The following is a 21,479-nucleotide window of genomic DNA, read 5'->3' as shown; positions in this document are numbered from 1 at the left end:
GTCTCAGTATGTTAAAGCCATTTAACATAGCGAAACAGTAAAAAAGCAATGGAGATCTTGCTTTCTCCATTGCTTTTGGCCACAGCTCTGATGTACTGCGTAGGCATGCACAGTACATCAGAACTGCCGCGGATACCAGGCAGCTGCGGAAGGGCAGCAAAGAGGCATTATACAATGCCATTATTTAAGAAAAGTAATTGTTTCTTTTCTTAAATAATGTCATAGTATAATAGCAATAACCCACTTCTGGGTGTGGGTAATGCGGGATTTACCCACGGTTGTCTTTGTTTGGTCGGGCTCGCCTCGGGACCAAACCACGCCAACCGTGGATAAATCCCGCATTACCCACACCCAGGCATGGGTTATTGCTATAATAACTTCAAAGTTAACTGTAGTTATTGTCGCACTCTGTTAATGCTCACAGTGTGATAATTGGACTCTGCCATAAATCATAGGATCATAGGAGATTGCTTGGCTATCGATGCAGAGGTAATTTTAAGCCTAGCCATTTAATTCCCAATGTAATACCATAGAAATGCTAGTCAATAACCAAGATTGTATTTAGTGATGACTGCCCATGTCCAGGAGGGTTGTGGGCACTATTGCCGGTAAGAATTTATGGTGCCCCATCCACTTCTCCAGGTTCCTCTTGAAAAGTGTCATAGAGGTGCTCTGCTTTCACATGAATTGGTAGCCTGTTTCAAAGACATGGCAGTCACTGGGAGATAAATCTTTCCCTCCAGCATTTCTTATTTTAAGTTGCAGGCCATATTTAGGTCCCTGGAATGGTAGCTCTTGTCCTGTTTGATTTATGGATGTGCAGCAAATTCATTAGGTTTGGGTCTGAGATTGCTCTGTAAGCCAGGCATAAGTCTCCCCTAAGAAGTCTATGCAGTATTGAGTATAGTGACAGGGACTTTAGTCATTCTGTGTAAGGCATATACCTTAAAGTAACAGTGTAATAAAATATGTAATGTTTTGTGCCAGTGTGCTCAATCTGAATCAGTATCACAGCTATTTCAACTTATTATGGTATAAAACATTAATCAGTGTAGTAATTTCAAAATGGGAAGAAAGTCTTAAAATGGAATTTAAGATGAAAGAAAGAAAGCGAGAGAGATGGATGGATGAGCACCTTGCATTTACATTTGTGCATAACTGACTTTGCAGATGCTGAAGAGTAAGAAAATAAACAAAAATGCAAATCTGCTATAAACAGTCAAAGAGAAATATCCAAAATAATCTTTCTTCCTTGACATTGTTTTTTACATCGATTTTATGCTGACTGTCATAATATTTTTTTGAATAAAATGAATTACATAATCTACCATACCAGATCGGTTGAGGCCCGGGTTAACAACAACCACCACCACCAGTACTGTTAACCAACAGGATGCTGGTGGAAATTGGGCTACTGTTGGCCGAAGGAGAAGAAGAAGGAGAAGGCATGCCTGAAGACAGGAAGACAGGAGGAAGGTTAGGAGTGTGGTGGTGAGGGTAGGAACTTTGAATACTAGCAGTATGACTGGTATAGGGAGAGAGCTAGCTGATATGATGGACAGAAGGAAGGTTGATATATTGTGAGTGCAAGAGACCAGATGGAAGGGGAGTAAGGCCAGGTGTATAGGAAGTGGGTTCAAATTGTTCTATCATGGTGTAGATGGCAGGAGAAATGGGGTAGGGGTTATCCTGAAGGAACAGTATGCCAAGAGTGTTTTGAAGGTGAAAAGAGTGTTGGATAGAGTGATGTTTGTGAAGCTGGAAATTGATGGTGTAATGATGAATGTTGTTAGTGCATACATACCGCAAGCTGGGTGTGCAATGGATGAGAAAGAAACATTTTGGAGTGAGTTGGATGAAGTGGTGGTGAGTGTACCCAAGGGTGAGAGACTGGTGATTGGAGTGGACTTCAATGGGCATGTTGGTGAAGGGAACAGAGGGGATGAGGAAGTGATGGCTATACTTATTATGCTAATTCATAACAAAGTATTCCATTTGCCATATTTACATATACGGCAAAACTCCCGTAATTACGGCAATCCATTTGTAATGAATTCAGTTAATAGTGATGGAGATTTGAAGGTTTGGGTTCTACCAAGGATACAAGCCTTTTAGAATTGATACATATTTTAAATCAACAGAGGTCATTGTCATTTCTTTGTAAGGACAGTCCACATTCAAAGTAAGTACGTCGTATATTGAAATAATGTTTAGTATTTGAAGTACAAATATACACATTTTTATACATATTTTTATTTTTATGCTGGAACTCGCCTTTCATTTAACAAAAGCAGTCCTCTGTTACATTTGTATGCATGGAGACACCTTGTAAAGTATGGGGTTCCGTCAATAATGAAGTTTAGAAATGGTGATTAAAAGGACTGTCTTCAACAATGGAAAGAAGAGCGTACATATTTAACAAACTTTGGCTATTGATCATGCTTTTGTGTTGATACACTTCGTATTTAAAGTAAGCACGCATTTTTTACATATATATATTCTTACATAAATGCTTGTATTGCACTTGAGAAACATATTCTCTGTTATGTTGTATGCATGGGGACACCTAGTGTACGTATTGTGTTCTGATGTCATGAATTTTAGGAACGGAGCTTTGTAAGGACTAATATCAGTACTGACAGAAGTTTTGTTAAACTAGTATAGCTTTAACAATATTATGATGGTTGTGAGTGTTTAACTGACAGGCAGCTGGATGTTATATGTATTGCACTGTTTTGGAGCCTTTTTGCTTTTAAATTGTGTAGAAGGAATTTTCTCTCTTGTCTGAAGAAGTCTTCCTAAGACGGAAGACGAAAATCACTTCACTTTTAAATAAATCTTATGGAGTTTTTACCCACTGGTTCGGAGCCTGTTTTTGTTTGTTCTACAAGAGTTTGTTTATCTGGAATTCAGACACCTGCAACAACTGGAGAGGATGCAAAAGTACCTCACAAAGAGGATCCCAGGCCTTAAACACTTGCCCTATATGGACAGACTCAAAGACTCAAAAAACTCCAACTGCTCTCTGTCTCCTATCACCTACTTAGAGGGGATCTCTGCTTGAATTACAAAGCCATGTCTGACCCAGCTCTGTTAGAAATGCTACATCTAAAGAAATCCCAATCCTTCCACACCACACGCTCCAGAGACCTCAACCTCATTACCACAATCAACAGAATGTACTGGAGGGACAGGTTCAAAACCCAGAGACTGCCCATGCTATGGAATAAACTTCCCATACATGTCAAGTGGAGCACCTCACTGGCCCTCTTCAAGAGAAACCTTGATGAGTCGATGATGAAATAGAAAATTCACCCCGGGGATAACTCCAGTCGCTCTACTCGACAGAGGCACTGGGAACTAAGGTCGGGTGGCACGATGCCAGGGTAATCCTATTGGCTAGGCTTATAAAGGCTCCAGGGCTATTAACCTAGTACACATCTATGAACCTATGAACCTATGAAATGTTCAAAACCACGATATTTGATAAAACTAGCAGAAATATTCATATGGGGCTCAGTATTATCTCCAGTTCACATAATGAGCACGTTTAAAGTAAAACGAGCACAAGAAAAGTGTAATGAACATAATAAGAGATTAAAAGGGCATAATGAGTACAATAGAAGGGTACAGTAAGCTTAAAGAGCAAGGTGACTGCATGTTTTTTAGTAAAAGACCATGTCTGGGGCACAAATTACTATTTCGCATTGACCAAAGCCATTCAAAGTATAACTAGAGTTGTTCGAGGTATCTCACAGTATCCAAAGTGTTTGCAGAGTGTGTGTGTGTGCTTTATTACAGTGAAGTTATTTGAAAGAGTTTGCTGTGTGCAAAGTACAGTTATATTGCAAAGTGCAGTCAAAGTACAGCCATTTCAAAGAGTTTCTTGTGCTGTGTACATTTATTTGCAGAGTGTTGCCATCTGAAAGTGTTTCTTACACTGTGCAGTTATTTCACAAAAGTACAGTCATTTTGAAGAGTTTCTGTGCTGCATACAGTTTATTCACAAAGTACAATCAGTTTGAAGTATTTCTTACACTGATAAGGACTGGTTTCACAAAGTACAGTGATTTTAAAGTATTCTTGTGCTACAGAGACTTATTTGGCAAAGTGCAGCAGTTATTTCAGAGTCTATTGTGCTATTGGACATAATTACAAATTCTGGCATAAAGTTTAAGCATATTTATGTGTGTATATGTTCATACATAATTCCAGGCACTTTCACTACTGTGTGTTGACATGGCAGAGGCATTTTGTAGACACAGTCCACTTGTGTTTGATCATAATATAGCAGAGATTTGGAGAGTATTCAAGCAGGAATACAATGTTTTCATACAAGCATTTTTTTCTGACAAAGATGCAAGTACAAGGGCATTCATTTTGCTTAACTTAGCTGGGTCAGAAGCTATTGAAAAAAGTGTTCATTTGTGTATGCATCAGAAGTATATACAGGAGAGGGGGAAACTGACATATTGTGGTGCAGGCTGACTCAAGGGAAGACCCTGAGTGCTTGAAATATAAATTTAGAGAAATGTGCAACCCCCAGACAAATGTTACATTAGAGAGGCACTTATTTTATACAGGAGACCAAAAGCCAGGTGAAACTTTTACAGCTTATATCACTGATTTGAGAAATAAGGCTAAAACATCCAGATTTGGTGATTTGAAAGATGAGTTAATAAAGGACAGGCTTGTGTGTGGCGTTAATAATGCTGCATTGAGAAAGATTTTGCTTTGTGACAATGATTTAATGTTAAGCAAAGCAGAAGAAATTTATCAAATCCATGAGCTCACAGAAAGGCACACAAGTATGCTTGCCAATGATAAGAGCATTGTTTCAACAGGCCTCTAGAGTAAACATGGACAGCTTGCAGCACATGGCAAGCAGAAGCAGACCTAAGCATATGACAGCTGAAACTCCTGCAGGTTTTCCTGGGAGATCCCGTAACATTCTAGATATTTTTAAGACTAGCTCAGCAAAATGGACATGCTCAGTGCAGTATAAAGGTGAGTCAGCAAACCCAAGTCAAGTTTTACTGTTAACTGTCATAACTGTGGAGCCCACCATGAGTCTAAAAGAGAGACGTGCTTAGCATTTGGTCAGCAATGCCACAAGTGTAAAAAATGGAACCAGTTTCAAAGGTTTTGTAAATCAAGCAAGCCTCATTCAGTTATTAAGAAAGGTCACTCAAAAAAGCAGGTTGATCATACAGAAAGGTGCAACCCCGCTTTCTTTGTAGATGGGGTATCAGTGGTTGATGAAAGGGTTAATGCAGTAAATTTGCTGGCAAAAAACAAAGTATTTTGTACTGTCCTGATCAATGGTAAACCCACAGAGCTCAAAGCAGACACTGGTTCAAAGTGTAATGTAATGTCAGTAGAAACATTTGCTAAAGTGAGAGCTGGTGAGCAACTTAATTTGGTTAATTGTGTGAAGCTTGTTGCTTATGGAGGTGAAGAGATTCAAACCGAAGGCTCAGGAGTGCTTTCATGCTATTCGGCTGGGAAGAGTTGCATCTTGCAATTTTATGTGTTTAGAAGACCTATGCAGTCATTATTAGGTCTTAGTGACAGTTTAAGAATGAAACTGCTTTCTTTTACCAAAGAAGTACATCATGTAAGCACATGCCCCAATTCCAGCTTTACTGATGCTATCCTATCAGAGCATGCTGATGTTTTCAATGACAAGCTAGGCAAACTTCCAGTTGTGTACTCTATGAAAGTATACCCAGAGGTCAGTCCAGTGGTCAGACCAGCAAGGAGAGTTCCAATAGCCATGCAGGACAAAGTCAAGGTCCAGTTACTCAAAACAGTGCAGCAAGGTGTGATTTGTCCAGTCACAAAACCAACTGAGTGTGTTTCTTCCATGGTAGCTGCTCATAAGAAAAATTCGGATGAAATCAGAATATATATCACCCCAAGACACTTGAACAAGCATTAAAGAGACCTCATTATCCTATGCGTACAGTCGAGGAGATTGCAACCCTCATGCCAAATGCCACTGTTTTTTTCTTTCTTGGATGCAAAGAGTTCATAGGTTCATAGGTGTGTACAAGGCTAATGGTCCTGGAGCCTTTACAAGCCTAGCCCATAGACGTGCCTTGGCATTGTGCCGTCCGACGTTAGTTCTCAGTACCTATATCAAGTAGACCCACTGGAGTGATCCCCAGAGTGAACTTTCTATTACCCATCCACTCATCAAGATTTCTCTTGAAGAGGGGACACTGAGGTGCTCTGCTTGACATGTATGAGAAGTCTATTCCAGAGCATGGGCAGTCTGTGGGTGAGGAACCTGTCCCTCCAGCATGTTCTGTTGATTGTGGTAATGAGATTGAGGTTTCTGAAGTGTGTGGTGCATAGGGATTGGGATTTCTTTAGATGTAGCATTTCTAACAGAGCTGGGTCAGACATGGCTTTGTAAGTCAAACAGAGATCGCCTCTAAGCAAGTGATATGAGACAGAGAATAGCTGGAGTCTTTTGAGTCTGTCTGTGTAGGACATGTGTTTAATGCCTAGGATCTTCTTTGTGAGGTACTTCTGTGGCGTCTCCAGCTGTTGCAGGTGTCTAGTGAGGTACATGCCAAATGGGCATTATACTCAATGATTGGTCTAATGAGGGAAGAGTAGAGAGAAATGATGACCTCTTTCTTCCTGGATGCAAAACCCTTGGTAATGAGATGTGCTACATAGAAGGACTTTCTGACCACAGTGGCAATGTGTTGGTTGAAGGAGAGGTTGCTGTCAACCTGTTTCCTCAGATCTCATATAACGCCTTCAGTGCTCATTGGGCTCCCATCAATGTAGTAATTAGTGGTAACTGAGTTTTTACCAAAGGGGATGATGACATATTTTTTGGCATTAAGCTTAAGGCCATGGTTTCAACATCAGTCATTGGTCTCAGTGAGACCTTTCTGTAGGATGTTTGCAACACTTGGGGAGTTACTAATGGCTTCCAGCTTGCAGTCATCTGTGAACTTGGTCAGCCAGAGTCCCTTTGTGTTCACTTGGACGTTTGAGAAGTAGATGCTGAACAAGAGAGGACCCAAGACCAATCCCTGTGGGACTACACTCATGACTGGTCGGCAATCCGACTTGGAGTCTCCTACTTTCACACTGTGTGTTCTATCTGTGAGCTAATTTGCAGCCCACCTAGTGATATAGGGGGTGAGTCCCAGATTGGTGAGTTTAGCAATAATTCCTGACTGAGGAATGGTATCAAAGGCCTTGGCCAGATCGAGGTAGGCTGTATGCACTGCCTTACCGTCATTCACAACCCTGGTGACTGACTCAAAGAAGTCAACCAGGCTGAGCAAACATGATCTCCCTTTCACAAAGCCAAATTGCCTGGGGTCTAGAGTTTGGAAATTTCCTATATCTTTGTTAATCAGATTCATGATGATGTGCTGCATAGCTTTACATATCAGACTCATCAGGCTAATGGGGCGATAATTCCCAGGGTCTGTAGTCGCTCCCCCTTTATGGAGAGGGATGACTATAGCAGTGTACCATTCAGTAGAGACAAAGCCTGAGCTGAGGCTGTGACTGTACAGGGCACACAGATGTGGTGATAATTTGCTTTGTAGTTCATGTAGCACACAGCCAGGGATATTATTGGATCCCATGGAAGCTGTTTTCTTGGCCTTGGATAATGCAGCTTTAACCTGCACTGCAGTAATGCTGGGTGGCTGGCATTCTTCCGGTATTGTGATTGGTCCTTTGGGGGGGAGGCAAAGTTGGCACTAAATCTGTCAGCCAGTCTGTTGGCAATATCTGTTGGCTCAGTATAGGAGGTGCCATTGTGCAGTAACTCAGAGCAAATCTGGGTATTGTCGTGGAGGTTCTTGATATAACTATAGAAGGCTTTGTGATTGTTTTTATTGTCTGCCACAATTCTGCCTTCATAGCTGGCTTTGGAGGATTTGATGAGGGATTTCAGCTTTTTGTTGAGACTAATAAGGGAGTTTTTTACAGTCTTGGGACTTCACCTTTTTTGTTGGAATGCAACTTCACCTTTTTCTGCAACAGTTTCTTCCTTCTGTTGTAGAGTTTATTAATGGCAGGGGACCATCAGATTGGCTTCCTATTTTTTGGAGGAGAGCGTCTTGGTTCTGTTGGGTATGGCTAGTTCCATGCATTTATGTCCATGTTCGTAGAGTGCATTGGTGTATATTTCAGCAGTCATGCAGCTATTTTCCATTGGCATGGGTGCTGTGAAGTTAGCCACCTCTGTTTTTAGGAGCCAAAAGTCAGCTTTGGAGAAGTTTTTCAAGGTGGTTACCTTTGCCGGGGGTGTGGGTGAGATGTGGATTTCCATGGTGATTAGTGTATGGTCAGATATGACCATGGAGGGATTGACTATTGGTGTAGAGCAATGGTTGCCCATGTTAGTAATAACCAGGTCAAGGATATTGCTTCCTCTAGTGGGGGTCACTATGAGCTGGTCCAGGGCATTGGAATTAATGAATTCCAGTAAGCATTGGGCCTGTGTATTGGTGCGTGCTTGAGTAGTTTTCCCAGTTGATGGAGGGGTAGTTGAAGTCTCCCAGTATGAGAGTGTTGGGTTGGACCTTGATAGACTCCACAGTGCTTAGGAATGTGGAGTGAGAGTCTAGGGACATGGTTGGGGATCTGTAACAGGCTATAACCTGGATCACTGTCTTACCCAATGTTAGTTGTACCTGAAGTATCTCAGATGCATTATGCTGGGCTACTAGTCTGGAGGTGTGCATATCCTTTATGAATATGGAGACACCACCACCTTTGGAGCTTCGGTCCATGTTTTGGTGCCGAAAGGTGTGGAATGAGCTATAGCCTGGTAGTGCAGGGGTGCCTTCTGCTGCTTTAAACCAGGTCTCAGTTACAGCACAAATGTTGATGTTCTCCATTTTGAGGAGTGCTTTGAGCAAGTGCATCTTGAGATTTAGACTTCTAGTGTTGAGCAGCATGACCCTCCGATTGCATTGGTAATTTGGTCTTTGGAACACCGCCTAAAAATACCACAATAGGGGTGGCAAGAGCCTTAGCCATTACCCAGAAACCCAGGAGTGACAGATGCAGGCCGTCTCTGGCAAAGCATTGAAGTCTGTCAGTCATGTCATCCCAAGCAGACAGATACTAGATCCCCTTAGAATGACACCAGAAACTTAACCAATTGTTGAAGTCAATAATTTTTTGTTTGTACTGCGGTATCATTCTGGGTGATGGTAGGATACTGTTCAGGGCTAGAGACATACCTGCCTGAGCCACATAATCCAAGAGCTCCACCATGTCTCTTTTCATGTAGTCCAGGAAGGTGCATGTCAGGTCATTCACACCCACATGGACAATGACAGAGTCATACTTGTGCTTGTTATGGAGTGACCTGAGTGCATTTGTTATGTGTTGGATTCTGGCACCTGATAGACAGTTGACTGTTACCTTCTCCTTATTCAACCTAGTGAGTGGGACATCTGTGTGCCTCACTATTGAGTCACCTATGATTAGTATATTGGGCAAGGTGTTTAGCCTTAGGGGCTTAGGTTGAGGGGCACACTGTGGAGGTGAGCTATGTGTCCTGTGGTTTGTGCTGTGTTGTGGTGGTCAAGTGTGTTTCTGTCTTGGAGGTCTCTGCTGTTTGGGTAAATTTCTATTGAGGGCCTCCACGAAGGTGGGTGTGTGGTTTGTGTTTTTATGTGATAGCTGTGATGGTGGATGTTTTGGAGGGCTATGTGTTCAATGTGGTGTGGTGCAGGTGTTCACCTTCTCCTCTTGACCAGCTAGTCCAGTCTTGGCTGGAGAGTGCATAGCCTCCAACTTGGTGATATAAGTGCATCTCTCACAAGTCTGAGTGTTAGGAGGTAAGAGGAGAGGGTTGTCTGTGTACATGAGGCAGTTGCTACACTGCCTCAGAATGGCCAAGTGTACCAGGTTAATAGGAGAAAGCACAGGGAACTGCCCTTTAATCATGTCAGGAGGGGTGGTCATAACTAATAAGTACTAAAGCTATTTCCATGACGAATGACTAGTGCTGATGGCACTTAGGTGTGCTACAATAACTGCTACAAAAACCTGTTGAAGTGCAAAGCGATTAAGCTATTTGAAGTGCAAGAGAGAAAGAACTAGCAAGATCTACGGGAAAACCTGAAGAGCAGACTTTCTGGCAGCAGTAATAGTTTACTTCAGCTCAGCGCTGGTGCGCAGAGCTTAAAGTGTAAACCCGTGCAAACACGGGCTTTTAAACTAAAAAGTTGAAAGCGATGGAAAAGCTGCCCAAACAGCCAATAAATTACAATTTCTGTGCCAGAAACCACTCTTCTTGTGGTAGATAGGTTACCTAGTGCTTACCACTCCTGCTGATAAGCTAGAAGGCATCCCTCTAACACATTAAGGTTGGGGTGGTGGGTTCAGAAGCTTACAAACAGTCCTGGATACAGCAAATGTGTATCAGGACTACACAAGTTACAGGAAAGCTGGGAAACAAGCTTTGAACTTTTTTTTAGAGAAAAGCAGCTAAAACAGCAGTAAAAACAATTAAAATGCAGTGCAAGCTTGCACAATTGAGTGTGTAGCAATATTAAAGAAAATACAGTTTAAATAAATGCAATTAAATTAAAAAAATGACTAAAAAGTAAGTGCAGAAAGCAGTAAATTAGGAAAAAATAAAAATGGAGGCAGTTAGATTATCTCTTTCTCCTTCCTGATGCTCTTGCAGTCTGCAGGATGCCAAAACTGGATCAGCGGAGCTTAAACAAGAACATACCTGCACAAAGGTGAACTTTTAAACCAGGAAGTTGAAAGGGATGGAATACTGCCCAAACGGCCAATAAACTACAATTTCTGGACCAGAAATCACTCCTCTTGTGGTAGGTAGGTTACCTAGTGCTTACCACTCCCACTGATAAGCTAGAAGGCTTCCCTCCAACACAGAAAGGCTTAGGGCGGCTCAGAAGCTTACAAGCAGTCCTGGATACAGCAAATCTGTATCTGGACTAGTCTAGTTACAGGAAAGGTGGGAAATTTGGCAGGTAATGCTTGATCACAAATCTTCAGTACTGATTACATTCAGTATCCAATTTGGTAGCTGTAGATTCCATAGAATACATTCTTGAATAAATTCTGTCAGTGAAGTCCTTCAGCATGCAATGGAGCAATTTTTTTCAGGCTGCCCATGTACTATAACAGCTGTTGATTTACTAGTTGGAAGCAGTGATGAAGCAGAGCATGACAGAAACCTCAGGAAAGTTCTGGACAGAGCACATGAAGTGAACTTAAAGCTTTAGCCTCTGAAGTGTAAATTCAGACTACCAAAAATTACTTGTGTAGGTCATTTGTTTACCAGTACAGGCTTACGACCAGATCCTTCCAAACAAGCAGCCATTCTTGAAGTGCCAGCTCCAGACAATGTCTAAGCTTTACAGCATTTTCTTGGCATGGTTAACTATTTGGGCAAATTTATCCCTGACTTTAGTGAATTATCAGTGCCTTTGAGGGGTGCTGATGCACAAAAATGTTGCCTGGTCATGGTTAGAAAAACACCAGAGAGAATTTGATAACTTCAAACATCAAATTCACAAAAAACAAGCACTTCCCAGTGTATCCACCAACCAGATAACTAAAAAGCACTGGAAAAGCACTGAGGCACAGTCCAAAATATGTTTTTTTAGTGTAGTTGAACCTTTAATAGCTGCTATTCGTCACAAAGACTTCACCAGAAACACTGTTACAAAAACCTTTCAAAAGTTAAGTAATCAATTCAATTAGCATTTAACCTATCAAAAGCTTGCAGTGTTAATTGCCAATAAAATCTTACAAAAACATGACCATTTAAAAATGGTTTAAAAACAACTTAACTTCTAATAGTCACCCTCCTATCCATTAAAAAATATTTAATATTGACACTGTCATTTAACCCTGGAGAAATATAGAAAGCTAAACGTAATTGTCATTCAGCTTCCCTTTTCTCCACTAAGTTCTTGTAGGTGCCACCACGTGGATCCTGACTCACTATTTCAAAAATAGAAAACGTTAACATTTTCCAACTGATACAATTGACAGAATGATTGTACAATGTGTTGTTTAAATTTCTACTTTTGACAGCATACAAGTGTTCACTAATTCTTTTTCTCAAACTCATGGTAGTCATCCCTATATAAAACACAGAACAGGTTGAACATAGTGATATGTAAACAACCCCAGAAGTACCACAATCTAACCTTCCAGGGACTGGGATAGTATAATCTATGTGTAGCAAAGAAATACGTGGACCTTCATGTATAAATGTACAAGCCTTACAACCAAAACACTTATACATACCTAACATTCTCTGTGTGGAATGGAACCCAACTTACTGTTGCTTTGTTGCAGCAGTTGTTTAATACTACAATTCTTCTTATAAACAAAACTGGGAAAAGTTCCAAAGATTTTTGCAATGTCCCCATTGCCTAAAATAACATTTGAACTGTCACAAATTACATCACAAATAGCAAAATTGCCCAAACTCATGTCTAGACAAAATCTAGGGGCTTCCTGGTACTCCAACAATGGTCCAAACTTACTATCCCTTTTACTGACAAGCCCCCTTAATAAAATTGGGGAAAAATATGTTTCACATTTCAAAATGACTTCCTGAGCTGACCTGTTTAACAGGTCAATAGGATACCCCTTTTCCAAAAACAAATTGGGGATGAACTGAACTTCAGCCATAAAGTCACTATCAACAACTGTCATTCTTGAAGCTCTAATAAATTGTCCACGTGGAATGTTCTTTTTCATAAATGTTGGGCGGCAACTCTTGAAGTATACATCACTATTACAAAAAGTATTCTTTCAATGAATACAACTAATGAATGTCTTTTGCGTATGGTCCCACCTTAAATCTACATCTAAAAAACAAATGTGTGAACCAAGATCACCTAAAAGAAACTTAAAAAATTCTGTCCTTTGATTCAATATTTCAGTGAAATTCAAAACATCAAAACCCTCATTCTTAACACTAAAAAACAAATCATCTATAAACCTTCTGTAAAAAGTTATTTTAACTTGCAAAATTATCCAGAATCCATATGCTTGTACAGCACTAAATAACATTCTATACAACTATGTTCCTAGTCAGCCATTATGATTCAATGACCAAAAACTCCTGTCTGTCTACAAACCTATCAAATCTGCTGGGCATTGTTTGTACTTGTACCATGTTGCTAAGGCCTGGAACTCCTTATCTCTAGCCAGCAAGTCAATACCCTCCCTCCCATCCTTCAAAACCATTCTGAAAGACTTCCTAGCCAAAAGCTGGTTCTAATCTTGCTCAACACCTGGATAAACTATAAACAAACAAACAAAAAAAACAAACACAGCAACAAATAAAATTAAATTTAAAACAAAATAACCAGCTACTGATCCACAAAATTTTATTATCTCTCTAGCACCCTGACCACATAGCCTTCAAGGAGTAAGAAACATAGTAAAACCCAGTCTTTAAATATAAAACACAGAATAATAATTATCTAATTAATTCATAAAATAAATTAAATACTTCCAATTAATTTCACAATTCAAGCCCAAAGGCATCAAAGTATTGTACTTCAATATTAAAACAGACTCTTTATAAATAAGTTTATCCTTCTATATAAAACATCTCCCTGTTATAACATGAATCTTTTCAAGAACTGTACCTTGTAATAATGAAAAATCACTATCGTGGTTTTCTTTAAAATATACATCTACAGAACTTTCCACTTTTTGTTTTTTAATATCCCTGATATGCTCCTGCAACCTCACTCTAAACATTAATTTAGTTTTTCCAATATAGAATAGGTTGCAGGGGCACCTTAGGGTATACACCCTTGGTGTTACATGAAAACAATTCTGTTAGAAACAATCTAACATCGTTCATCTTTTTAAAAAACGTACCACAGATCGACAAACACCACAGTAAAGTATTACATGGAAAGGTGCCTGTTATAACTTTATGTCTTACAATACTAATATCAGGAGAAACAAAATTACCATGCGCCAACATGTCTTTTAGATTACGTCCATGCCTATATGAAATAAAACGAATCTCCCATAAAATCTTAGACAATTCTCTATCTCTCATAAGGAATTCCCAATAATATTTTAACATATCACAAATCGTTTCACTTAAAGTGTTATAAGTTGTCACAAAGTATATTTTTTCTTTGCCACAACTCATTCTCGTATTTCTATTTCCATGAAAATTAATATTTTTATTTTTTCTTCTGCTTATCACAAAGCCCCAAAACTTTTAATAAAGCTTCATTTACTGTATCATAGTCATACCCCTATTTAAAAAGATACTAATTGTTCTATAAACTTCATCATGAAAATCAATTTCATTATTGCAAATCCTGGATAATCTTAATAACTCTCCATATGGCAATGATGAAATTAAATGGGGGGGGGTGGCAGCCGCCCTCATGTAAGTATTGTCCCCCATATAAAAAGTTTCTATGCACAGATGTACATATCTCCTGCACAAACAAAACCCTTCAAACGTAAATCCAAAAATATAACTTCAATACCATATTGTAACCCATCAAAAAGATAAATTAAATTAATTTTGTTGCAAATCAGAAACAAATTTTGTAACTTCATTGTGGCCACCATTACAAATAAATATCAAATCATCTATATATCTATAGTAACACACAACATACTTGTTCATAAACTCATGTTTATACAAATAATCCATTTCAAATAAAGCCATCATTAAATTTGCATACATGGGGGCAAAAGGTGCCACCATGAACGTGCCTTGCAATTGACGATAAATAACATTATCAAAAAACAAATAATGATTCAAAAGACAAAAATGAATTAATTCTATAATATAATGAGCAACTGGATTATAACCCAAAAAGTGATATAAAGGTTGTATACCATTTGTGTCTCTAATATTAGTATAAAGACTTCTTACGTCGCTTGGCCACTTACGTTACTTTGATGATTTTGGCACTGTAGTGCAATCTTGGAGTTGGTATATTTAAGTAGGGGGGTGTGGAGGTGAAGCCCCCCCCCCATGTTATGTAATGTTTTAAAGTTTTTTTGTTGTTGGAATAGCAATTTTTTTCCCTTGGAAAAAAAAATCGCTGTGCTGAGGTTTCGATTTTGTAAGCTTTTGCTTACATGGGGTCGATTAACTATCATTCATTTTTGTAAGCATGCGATAATATAATATAGACTCAAATATACCACTAGCCTGCTTTTCTCTTACTTTGTATTGCAGTTCCTGTTTGCACTATACTAACTTACCTTAAATTTATCTATAAATAGGCTAAATATCTCTAACTGTTAAATCTTTGTCATATAACTTTTATATAATGTTTATTTATTTATTTATTCTAATTTATTTGACATTTGTTGACCGGGATAGTCCATCTGGGCAAATGCCCTTTTTCAGTGGAGGCCTGAGGAGAAAAGCTCCAGATTACAACAATACCAGATAATTTACATGCAAAAGTAATGTACGTTAGGAAAGCTCCATATTGTAACAGTACAAGAAAAATAACTTGGCAATATAATGTAAATAAGAAAAAAATCGTTAACATATGTATAGTTAGAGAAGAAAAAAATAAAAAAAAATATACAGAGAGTGAGAATAAAGGAAACTGTAGAGAAAAAAGGGAAAAATAGTAATATACAAAGAGAAATTTGACTAAAGGGAGGGAGTTGGGGGGATGGAGAATGAGAAGGGAGAAAGTAGTAATAGAGAAGGGACAGAGTTCAAGTGGGATGATCACAGAGACATAGCCAGGTGCTGTTTAGATGTTGTTTGAGTGTTTTCTTGAACTCATGGAAATCAGTAATATTTCTGAGAGACATGGGAAGCTTGCTCCATTGGTTGGCAGAATAGCTACAAAGATTTTGTCCAATTAATATTTTAGGTTTGTGAATCTGTAATAAACATTGATCAGAGTTTCTAATGGATCAGGAGGGGGTTATAGAGGGAGTTAAGTGTAGACATACTAGAGCAGGAGGAGGGTTTATTCAGGATAGAGTGGATGATAATAAGTTGAGTAAGAGTTGGTTAGGAAGCTCTAGCCATCCAAGTGTCCTTAGAGCATGGCAGTGGTGAGATTTTGAAGGCAGATTAGCAGCAAATCTGGCTACTTTGTCGTATGTGATTTCCAGTTTGGAGAGAAGTAAAGATTATACATTAACAATAATTTTAAAACCATAGAAAAGGTTGGAGAGCAAATAAGCATGAGCAAGTGAAGTCCTAGAGTCAGGTATGAGGAATCTTTTGTTTCTATATAGTAGGCCAAGGTTTTGGTGGGTTTTCTTAATACAGTGATGTACGAGCAGATCAAATTTAAGCTGATCATCTATGATCACACCAAAAAGCTTTGTGCGTGTTTCGGGGTGTTGGTAGTGTTATTCAATGAAGAGATGGTGAAAGATTATTTAAGGTGGTAGAGGGATTTAGGGAGGAAGAGGAGGAGTTTTGTTGTTTTGGGGTTGAGTATGAGATGGTTGTTAGTCAGCCAGGATTCAGTGAGGTTAAAGGATTTCTGTGTGAGGGTGAGCAAGTCAGTAGGGTTGTAAGCAATGGAGATGATAGTGGAGTCATCTCCGTACTGAATGAGTGAGGACTGGGGACAGGATCAGTGTAGTTAGTTGGTAAAGATATTAAATAGTATGGGACCTAAAACTGAGCCCTGAGGGACAACCATTTTGATGGGGAGAAAGGGAGAGAGGGCAGACAGCCATTTACCAGATTGCTGCCTGTCTGTGAGGTAGCTGTTAAACCAAGAGAAAGTTTCTGTAGACAGGTTAAGTTGGGACAATTTGGAGAGTAGGGTAGGGTGGGAGACAGTGTCAAAGGCTTTAAAGAGGTCTAAAAAGAGACAGGACACTAGTTTATTGTTTTCTCTGGCAAGGGAGATGAAGTGAGTAAAGGAGATGAGAGAAGTAGTGGTACTATGGTGGAGGCAGAAGCCATGCTGGGTATAGGTGATCAGGCTTTGATGAGTAAGATAGGCTATAATTGTCGGTGAACACAGTGTTCCAGCATTTTGGGGAGGGGAAAGAGCATGGCTATAGGATCAAAATTAGAAAGTTCAATGAAATTCCCTCCTTTATGGATTGGTATTATGTGGAATTTTTTTCCAAATTGCATGGACAGTGGATTCCCTAATGGAGTGATTTATGAGGATGGAGACTGGGTATGCTATAGATTTGGCTGTGGTCTTTAGGAAGAGAAGTGGCAATTTATCAGCTGATGGGGAATATGGTTTTAGTTTAAGAAGAAGTATTTTAATGTAGCTGGTAGGAAATGGTTTCATTGAAAAGGGGGAGTTGTGTAGTTGACAATGTTTTCATTTTATCCGTAATTGGATTTGGAATTTAAATTTGGATGTGTAATTGCAATTATGTGTAATTGGATACAATTATTTAAACTATATTTGTTGTTTTGTATTATTTAAGGACTGTAAACATATTATTCTTAAAATGTTTTGTAATACTTTGGAAGTTCTCTCCCTGGGCATCCACTGAAAATGGAGTCCTACGCTGCTGAAGTTTCCTAGTAATCAAATGTTAATAAATAAATAAATAAATATATAGATCTGATTCCTCATATTATCCAATTGAAACTTTAAATGGACCTTCTTCATCTATAGCTCTGGCTAAGTGTCAAAAAACTACCTCTCAATGCAAAAAAACAAAAAAAAAACAAAGTACATGTTACTCAGCACAATAAAACATTATCTATTTCCCCCATATCCTGTCATATCCCCCCATATCCTGTCATATCTTTGACTCTGAAAACAATCACACTAAAACCAGAAACTCCTTAAGATATTTGGAAATTTGGCTAGACCAATCACTAAACTTTTATGAGAATATGGAAAAGTTGAGAGCCAAGATCAACGGCCTATTCTTCTGGGCCAACAAAATATCTCTGTTTCTCTAACATCTGGTAAGGGCTACTGTAGGAAAAGACATCAGGCGCAATTACTCCAGATGAATACAATTTTCTTAAGTGTGACTATCTTGTTGTACCTTCTATTTTTGGGCTTCCCAAGATCCACAACGATATTGTGGATCCCCCATTAAGGCCAATTGTTAATGCTTCTAAAGCTAATATTCATCCCCTTGCTAGATTTATTAATATAAAAATCAAGAAAATGTTTGAAAATGCACTCAGAATTGTATAAAGATTAATTGGGATTTCCTAAAAAAGGTTGGAAAACTGACATTTTTGGAAGATGTAAGACTTATAACTATTGATGTGGTAAATCTTTTTAATGTCATTCCCCACGATATTGGGATGTCATGGTTTCATGACTATATAGTTTTGCTAGTGGGATGTTTTCAAACAATGACATTTATGTATTAACTACACTTATGGAAACTGTTTTGAACTGCAATTTTGTGTATTTTGAAGGCCAATACTATCAGCAGAAATGTGGGGTGGCAATGAGGGCCTCTTGTGCCCCCATTTTTTTGAACATTGTTATGTTGGAGTGGGAAAGAAGGTACCTTAATGATTCAGGTTACAAGCAATACTGGAAAATGTATTGTCACTTTTTGGATGACATTTTCATTGCATGGAATCGGCCTGTCCATGAGATCAGTAAATTTATAGAGTACTGTAATCAAACAACAGCTTTCTTTAAATTCACTTACAACTGGCACCCTGACACCATCCACTATTTAGATCTTGAGTTAAAAAAGGACTATGTTAATAAAAGATACACCAGCAACATGTTCAGGAAACCAACCTACTCCAACAGTCTGTTTTACTTTACCAGTTGCCACCCGTACCACCAAAAGAAGGGACTGGTAAAAGGGCAATTTGTTAGATTGGCCCGCATGGCTTCTGAGGACAATGTTTTTCAACAAGAAAGTGAAAAATTAGTTAACATGCTTATGGCATGTGGTTACCCCAGCCTAATGGTACAGCAGATTTTTTCTGAAGTACACACTAAGAGGGAGAACATGTTTTATAGACTCATTTTAAGAAAAAATTGTGAAAGTTTTGGCTTGGAGACAATGAAGGGACTGAACACAAGGCCAATTGTCATAAGGCTTTTGTTACCACCTTTTCTAATGACTATTTGGACATTTCAAACATTTTGAAAAAGAATTTGAATAGTTTTAAATATTTTGAGGGGATTCTGGAACATGTTGGGACAGAACCCAAGTTTGTATTTAGAATTAAGAATTTTTTTGAGACTGGCAACATTTCCCTACCACTGAGCTTTAGGTAACATGGTGCTTATAAATGTGTCTCTTGTCCACAATGCCAACACATTTTGCAAGATTATAGTTTAATGGTCAACCACCAAATGATTAGGCCCAATTTCCACTGTAATTGCAACACTAAAGACATTGTTTATGTGGCTCAGTGTAGTGTGTGCCCCAAATTTTATGTGGGGAAAACACAAAGACGCCTTAGGGCGTGCATGTATGAACACTTCTTGGACATTAGACAACACAAAAAAACTAATGCTCTGGCAAAACATACAGAACAGTTTTCTGATCACAATTTTTTATTTTTTGCAATAGAACAGATAAGGCCAACCCTGGGTGGGCCGTGGAAAGATATGCTGGAATTAAAAGAATTACTGTGGCAAATTAAGTTACAAGCACACATTTGCCCAGGGTTAAATGATTATTGTAGTATAAGTTGTGTTTTAAAACTTAGGTCTTATTTGGTTTAGATTTAATGTGAATATTCTTATATTAAATAAAGGGGGGGTTTAATGGAAGGAATTCATTGTTTAACAATTTTTAAGTATGTCTTTTAAGTAACAATTGATTAATTGGTCAGGTGGTGTGTTTTGTAACTATTTAAGTTATCTTTCTGTATGCTTGAGTAAATTCTGATGAAGTATTTAGCTATAAGCTGGCAAAAGCGCTTAATCTACTGGTGAATAAAAGGAAGAATTTTATCTTGGTGTGGACCTGCTGTGTACACTTGGACTGTTTTATTTTTATCTGGTTTTGTGTTTGGTTCCTGGTTATACAGTAATGCAACTGTTTATTTCATAAAAAAAAACAGATACACCCTGCAAAAAACATTGTTTTTTTTTTGCTATCCTTTGTGGGTAGATGTTTTGTGTTTCGACAGTTAGGTTTTGATCATTGTAGGATTGACTAATTGTTGCTTTAATGGAAGGTTATGCTTCAGTAAATATATATATATATATATATATATATATATATATATATATATATATATATATATAAACACAAGTAGAAGGATACAGATCAAAGTGGAAAAAGACAATGGTGTAAAATGGTGTAATAAGGTAGAATTATAACAGATGCAGAGAAATTTGGATTTTTGTAAAGAACAAAATTGTCAGTATCACTTATCTCCACTCTCTCACTGGTTAAATCTTTGTAATATTGCCTGCCAGCAATATTACTAGGAACAAATAAGTTGGTAGGGAAATTGATAGAATCAGATGATCTCAAGCAAGTGTTAGACCTGCAGGTCAGAGAGTGCCTTCCTTATCAGGATTGGCATCAGAATATAGACAGAGAGAGAGAGAGAGAGAGAGAGAGAAAGAGAGAGAAGAGGAATATTTAATGAAAGGTCATCTCTAATAAGGTTCTTAGAGGAACCAAAAACAGAATATGTCATCAAGAAAGGGATAATTAGTAGGGCACATGAAATACTGCATGATAACTATGAGGATCAATAAGAGGAAGTTAGAAAACATTAGGAAGGAAGACTGGAAAGACAGTTTACAAAGGAACAATGGAAGGACATTTGCAAGGTTTTTGTATAAAATATGAAGTCCAGAAGGTTTGAAATATTTGTGTGGAAATGTCTGCAGGGGTACTGTTTTACTCTAAGTAAATTTCAGAGGATTTCCCTCAAGTGGAGAATAGTTGTTGAAGATTATAAAGGGGAAGGAGAGAAGAAACTGGGAACACATTTCTAAAACCATGTAGAGTTAACTTTGCTTAATGTCCTGACAAAATTATGGCAGGGGGCATATTTTATTAACCAAGGAGATGATGGAGTCTAGATTTATAAATGCTGAGATGCAGTAAAACCTTATTAAGTTTAATGTTATTAGCAGCCAAAAAAGCAATCACATTAAAGTGGAAATCAAAAATTAATTCAAAACTCAGTGAAGTACAGAATATAGCAAAGAAAATAAAAGTCTTAGAGATAGGATAATTAAAAGACAAGGAGTACATTTCATAAAAAAAGTTTCATTTGCAAATATTATATACAAAATAATGCAAACATTACATACAAAATAATGATTAAAGTAAGTAGGTGAGTACAAACTGAAAACAATATTCATGTTATAATGTATGTGAGTAAGGAACAGAATTATGATGGAGTTTGTAGATATAATGCAGTACATGATAATGGAAAATGTTATTGAGATTTTTCTCTTTTATTCTAACTAATGTATGTGATCTCATGCCATGAATCAATAATGTGACGAACAAAGTTATCTGAAAAACAAATAATGGATTATTTGAATGTTTAATGTATTGTGAGCCCACAG

The 21,479-nt window shown here is 38.2% G+C and overlaps 1 protein-coding gene across 1 annotated transcript in view; it reads right to left on the bottom strand.

Moving 5' to 3' along the window:
- LOC122803947 (D-glutamate cyclase, mitochondrial-like) overlaps positions 1-21,479 on the bottom strand; it is a 166,552-nt gene that overhangs the window by 730 nt on the left and 144,343 nt on the right. The window lies entirely within an intron of this gene.

Source organism: Protopterus annectens, chromosome 6.part0 (genome assembly GCF_019279795.1).
Source record: "Protopterus annectens isolate FY-2018-M chromosome 6.part0, PAN1.0, whole genome shotgun sequence".
In the NCBI taxonomy this organism is placed as follows: Eukaryota; Metazoa; Chordata; order Ceratodontiformes; family Protopteridae; genus Protopterus; species Protopterus annectens.
The sequence above is the reverse complement of the archived record's forward strand: the minus strand, read 5'-3'. Positions and strand labels throughout refer to the sequence as shown.